Raw genomic sequence first — 6,224 nt, 5'->3', positions numbered from 1 at the left:
CTTAAAAAATAATGGCTGGCCAAATTACTACTCTGTTACACATTGGCTGCAATTCTATAAAAAAAAATTATTAAAAAGGTATTAGAGTATGGACAAAATGGAAATAGTCTGGATAAAAAGGAATATGAGACACATTAGTCACCTGGTTTGACACTAAATAGGAGTTATCATCAAATAGAACAAAAAAGTAAAATGTAATATTCTTTTCATTTTGTGAACCAGAAATTAATTCATCATTTAAAGCCACAAAATGAAATACATTTTTTTTTAAATTCACATATTATCTGAACTTTTTTTCTAATAGATTTTTGACTGAGAAAGAACCAAAGAGACACACACATTGCCATTTACTTGTACTCACTTACACATTAATGTTTCAGTCCCTGGACCTTGGAGGTCGCAAGATTATTAAAGGGATAAGAAAGAAAATTGTGTCACTGAATGATTTCTCCCATTTTGGCTTTTTTTGTGAAATACTGGATACTTTCACCTCTTCAGGTCTCTAAAACTTCCTCAAATTAAGTAGTCCGAAAGGGAGAAAAAAAATCACTCTTAGGTTGAGCTGCTCACAACTCACGTCCACACTTTGTATTTATGGTCATTTATATTTGTCGTGTAAAATTCTGTATCCACTAGGCATACATATTTTGAAATATTTAGTAAAACCTATTTTTAAAAGATGATGCTCATGCTTTTTTTTTATACCTAGTATCTATAAGTTACATGATTGCTTGATGGATTTTATATAAAGAAACTGGAAGCACCCTCACACACCACTCTGATGAAGGCAAGATAGCTGAAAATGTTTAGCGAGGTTAACCTTGTGAAACGGTCACACTTTGGTTAGGTTTAGGCACCAAAACTATTTGGTTAAGTTTAGGAAAAGATCATGGTTTGGGTCATAATTACTATGGCCACTAGAGGTCGCCGCCCAACAAAAACGGTGTCGTAACTGGGTCGTAACTAAATATGGGTCGTAATAAGCTGCTTGCACAGACGACCTATACGGCTGTATTTTTGGGGAGGACGGAATCCAAAGTAGACACTGCTTCATTTTTAGGGGTCACAAGCCAAAAAGATAGGGAACCATTGATCTATGCCACTGATCTATGTCACCAAGCGCCACCATCCACTAATCATCCACACCTGCTCCCAATCACACTCCTGCTCCCCATTAGATCCCAATCACAGCCAGCATAAAAGCCCTGCACTCACCTCAGTATGTGTCTGACCTCGTTCGTAACTAGGACTCCCTATGCTACGCAGCATAATACTTATCTCCTGTCTCCAGCGATCTCCCTCTCCAGCGGGTCTTCCCTCTAACAGACTTCCCCACCATCCATACCGGCATACCTGTTCTACCTGGCTGTTATCCAATAAAACCATCTGTCTTCATATCGGTGTCCTCTGCCTGTCTGTCCGTAACAATCTAAGGACAGGAAGTTGTTAATATAGTGGCTACAACTGACCAAGAGTGTGCATGATTATTTTCTCCTTCTCAGTCGAGGGGTTTGATCCTAAGCACTTTTCAATAAGAAAGGTTTGCACTTGTTTACTAATAGTTTTTTGTGATTGCACACAACTACATTTTATTTAAATTATGCGGTTCACCCTTACATTTTTTCAGTTTTTAAGTAATAAATGACTACTGAAAATTCTATAGATATTCCAGTGGTACATTAAGTCTCCATGTATATTTTACATTACACTCAACACAGTTTTCTAGTGTGAATATGAGTATACAGTATGTCATATTTGTTGGTTTACCATATATCAGGTTCTGGGAGGTCTACGGGATGTAAGGGATGCAGGGATCATGGTCATAACTCAGGGTCTAGTGACATGTTGGCTGTAGCTGGACTGTATCAGACTGGCATAGAGGCAGCAGTGTAGGTCAAATTCAGCTGTATGGCGTATCCAATTGTTATCATGAACAAAAATAAACCCCCCTTTGTGCATGTTAATGTGCATTTAAGATACATCAACAGTGTCTGTGGGACAGAAATGTAAATGTAGAAAAAGCAGACAGAGGGAGGGGTACATGGATGAAGGGTGGAAGAAAGGGAACAGATGGACAATGGACAGGACAACACTGCCACAACAGAAGGCCTCAGCATCCATCAAGATTTTTTTCAATGTGAGGACAACATAAGAGAAAGGATGGAAGCCAAAGCGATGAGGAGACAGTGACAGAGAAAGAGGTGTTGAGAGAGAAATGGATGAGAAAAGGATGAGCTGAAGGTGATGGATGAGAGAGAGCTGGAACCTGCTGCCCAAAATAAAGTGTTAAGATGGCCCAAGATACATAGTGTCTCACCAGAGGGTGGAGAGGTTAAGTGCGGGATGCTGGTGGAGCCTCATAGTGACAGAGAGATGAAGTGGTTTACACTTCAATACAGGTTTCTGAGGTAATTCACATTTCCAGGTTGTAAAACAATTAACACAACTAAATATTTCTCTATGGAAGTGTTATTTGAGGAACAAAAGTCAAATGCTCATTTTAAGGCTGTAAAATATGCGACAAAGGGTGAGTAGATGCCAGAGTTTTTGACAGAGTTTAACAGAGGGAGGAAGCATATTATGTTACTTAACAAAATAATAATTACTTAGAAGATCTGTCAGAGACCCACAACGAGCTGGACCATGTAAAGTGTTACACACAAGTAACAGAATATGTATATCAATTCTACAGACTTTATTTTGACAATAAAAAGCACTAGATCATGTGCACATGGACACAACAGCATGTACCAAAGGGCTGGGTAAATTCTACTAATATTGTTCTAGTAACACTGCACCACAAACCTGCAGCCAAAGGCAGATGTTGTGGCTTTTATATAAAGTATTTAAGTTTTGAGTGTCTGCGAGACAATGAAAGTACATTTTTAGCAATATTGCTCCTTCTGCAAAACAGTAATATAGAAAATATATTTATATAATATCCGTAACAAGCACTTGTTAACTTAGTTGTAGGATAAAATAAAATATAAACAATAAGAGTTTGTTTGAAATTACCCTTTAGATTAGAAGATTAAAATAAATTATTTTCCAGAATAGACTGTGTACCGTGTACATGTACCGTGCAAGGCAGGGACAAATACGAGGATGTCCAATTTAATGTCATATAGTTGGAAGAACTCTTAAGATGCAACATATCAAAAAAGGTATAACCTTATACACGTTATAAGACATGTCAGTTTGAAGTGGGACACATTGTGCATATCTTCACAATGGCAATGCAGTAGTCTGGTTTTCAAAAGAAATATTTTCAATGAGAAGAGGTTCTCATTGTCACTCAGTGTTTTATCACCTTGGAAACCTTGTTAATAACGTTAACGAAAACGATGCCGAAAAATGTTTGTCAACAACCTTTTTTCCATGACAAAGATGTTGAGGAGCTAAAAATAGAGCTCTGATAATAAAAACTATGACGAAATATATGTTTTGCTTTTACTGATGAGTCGGGACGAAAATGTTAGTGGTGGCCTATCGGACATTCACAAAATGCATGATAAACAACAAAGACCATAAGCAGATACAAGAGATGACCACACCACAAAGGCTCCTTTTTGGAAATGGGCCTTGGCAAACACTCCACGACCTAGTGCACACATACCAATACCATTACACTGTTGAATGCTTTAAAGTTACCCTATATTTTTTTAATATCCCTAGAAGCTTTATAACTAGGAGCTATTGCTTTCATCAGAATCAGAAATACTTTATTGATCCCCGAGGGGAAACTCTTTTGTTACAGCTGCTCACTATCACGTCAGTGCACACAGGAGTAGAAGTACTAAGCAAATCAAAATATAATACACTATAATACAGGTCAGATATATCCACTTTGTACTTAATTTAAGTATAAAATTAAAATAAGTGTAAAGTACAAAGTGGATTTACCGGTTGATGATAAGTGTGTACGGTATAATAATACAATGTAATAATATAAGTAATAAGTAGTAGTGCATGTACTGTCAAGTTAAGTGTAGCTCATTAAGATGATTTATGAGACGGTGGATATTGCACAGCAGTAACAGAAGTATGAATAAATATTAATAAATTAAACTGAAAAGAGTGTATTGCACAGGAGTATTAAACAGAGAATATTCGCTAAATTATTTCAAGTATTGCAGAGATGTTAATGGTCCAATGTCCAGTTTAGTGACTTAGGGTCATACAGACTGACACTTAGAGGGAGGAGTTAAAGAGTTTGATGGCCACAGGCAGGAATGACTTCCTGTGGCGCTCTGTGGTGCATTGTGGGGGGATGAGTCTTCCGCTGAAGGTGCTCCTTTGCTTGACCAGCACGTCATGGAGCGGGTGGGAGACACTGTCCAAGATGGCATGTAGTTTGGCCAGCATCCTCCTCTCTGACACCACCGCCAGAGAGTCCAGCTCCACCCCCACAATGTCACTGGCCTTATGGATCAGTTTGTTGAGTCTGTTGGCGTCCGCTACCCTCAACCTGCTGCCCCAGCATGCAACAGCATACAGGATAGCACTGGCCACCACAAACTCATAAAACATCTTCAGCATTGTCCGGCAGATGTTGAAGGACCTCAGCCTCCTCAGGAAATAGAGGCGGCTCTGGCCCTTCCTGTAAACAGCTTGAGTGTTCTTGGCCCAGTCCAGTTTATTGTCTAAGTGTACTCCCGGGTACTTGTAATCCTCTACCATGTCCACACTGACCCCCTGGATGGAAACTGGGGTCACTGGTGCCTTGGCCCGTAGATCCACAACCAGCTCCTTAGACTTTGTCGCATTGAGCTGCAGATGGTTCTGCTCACACCATGAGACAAAGTTCCCCACCACAGCCCTGTACTCCGTCTCATCACCACCGCTGATACATCCCACCGCAGCAGAGTCTTTAGAAAACTTCTGAAGGTGGCAGGACTCTGTGTGGTAGCTGAAGTCCGTGGTGTAGATGGTGAAGAGGAAGGGAGAGAGGACAGTCCCCTGAGGGGCCCCAGTGTTGCTGACCACGCTGTCCGACACACAGTGCTGCAGGTGCACATGCTGTGGTCTGCCAGTCAACAATCCAGGACACGAGGGGGGCATCCACCTGCATCGCTGCCAGCTTCTCACCCAGCAGGGCTGGCTGGATGGTGTTGAAAGCACTGGAGAAGTCAAAAAACATGATTCTCACCGTTCATACACACATCAATAACCACATGACAAGATATCATTAATAAAAGTTGCACACCACAGTAATGCATGCACAAACTGGCTTCATTTACTAAAAAAAAAAACTAAAAAAAACCCTAGAAAGTAAACAATAATAATTTGCTAGCTTTGATATGTGCATCATCAATCCAGGATCTGTAAAATAAGGAGAAAAGTCATCTAGTGGACCGGTGAAGAATGGCATTGAATGTGTTTGAGGAAGTGGGAGTGTAGCTGGAGGGAGGGACAGAGAGGCAGATTGTGACACTACCTATAAGAAGCTTATAATGCCCAGTTTTGTTAAAACTTTGCGAGAGGTGTTAGTTCAACTTTATGTTTATCACAGAGGTCGTAGTTAGCGGTGGTGTTGTACTGGACTGCATTATAATTAAATGTGTTTCTAATATTCTTGCATTAGATTTTACAGCGGTACATAATAAAGTGGCCACTGAGTGCAGATCACATATATATTGTGTATTTGCTTATTTACATTAGGACTTCACTTAAGTTATATGACGCTTAACACATCTTCTCAACATCGTCTCAAACTATTAATTTTAACTGATTTGCAATCACGATTTACGTTCAGTGGCAGTATTTACTTCCGCCACATTACTTTTTTTTAAATGCAGGAATTAATGTGTCATTTAAATAGAGGAAGGAGAGATGGGAGTGAGAGGTCCCTGTTCATATTTTGTCTTAAAACATTTTCAATATTGAGCCGGGACCATAATAATGCCTTAACATTGAAGGAATAGTTAGACATTTTGGGAAATACACTTATTTGCTTTCTTGCTGAGAGTTAAATGAGAATATAATGCCACTCTGTCTGTATGGTAACTATCAAGCTGATTTTGTCAGGCAAACCGTTTCCCCGTGTTTTCAGTCTTTGTGTTAAGCTAAGCGGCTGCTGGCTGTAGCTTTAGATTGAGTGGACAAATGGTGGCATCACTCGTGAGATTGACAATGTTATAGGGGTGCAATGCTAAATTGATGGAGTTCTCTTTTAAGCAGTTCAGACAATGGATGGATGGAAAATAGTATCCCAGATGCCATGT

This window comes from Siniperca chuatsi, linkage group LG2, assembly GCF_020085105.1.
Source record: "Siniperca chuatsi isolate FFG_IHB_CAS linkage group LG2, ASM2008510v1, whole genome shotgun sequence".
Taxonomy (NCBI): Eukaryota; Metazoa; Chordata; class Actinopteri; order Centrarchiformes; family Sinipercidae; genus Siniperca; species Siniperca chuatsi.
Note: the sequence above shows the minus strand (reverse complement) of the source record.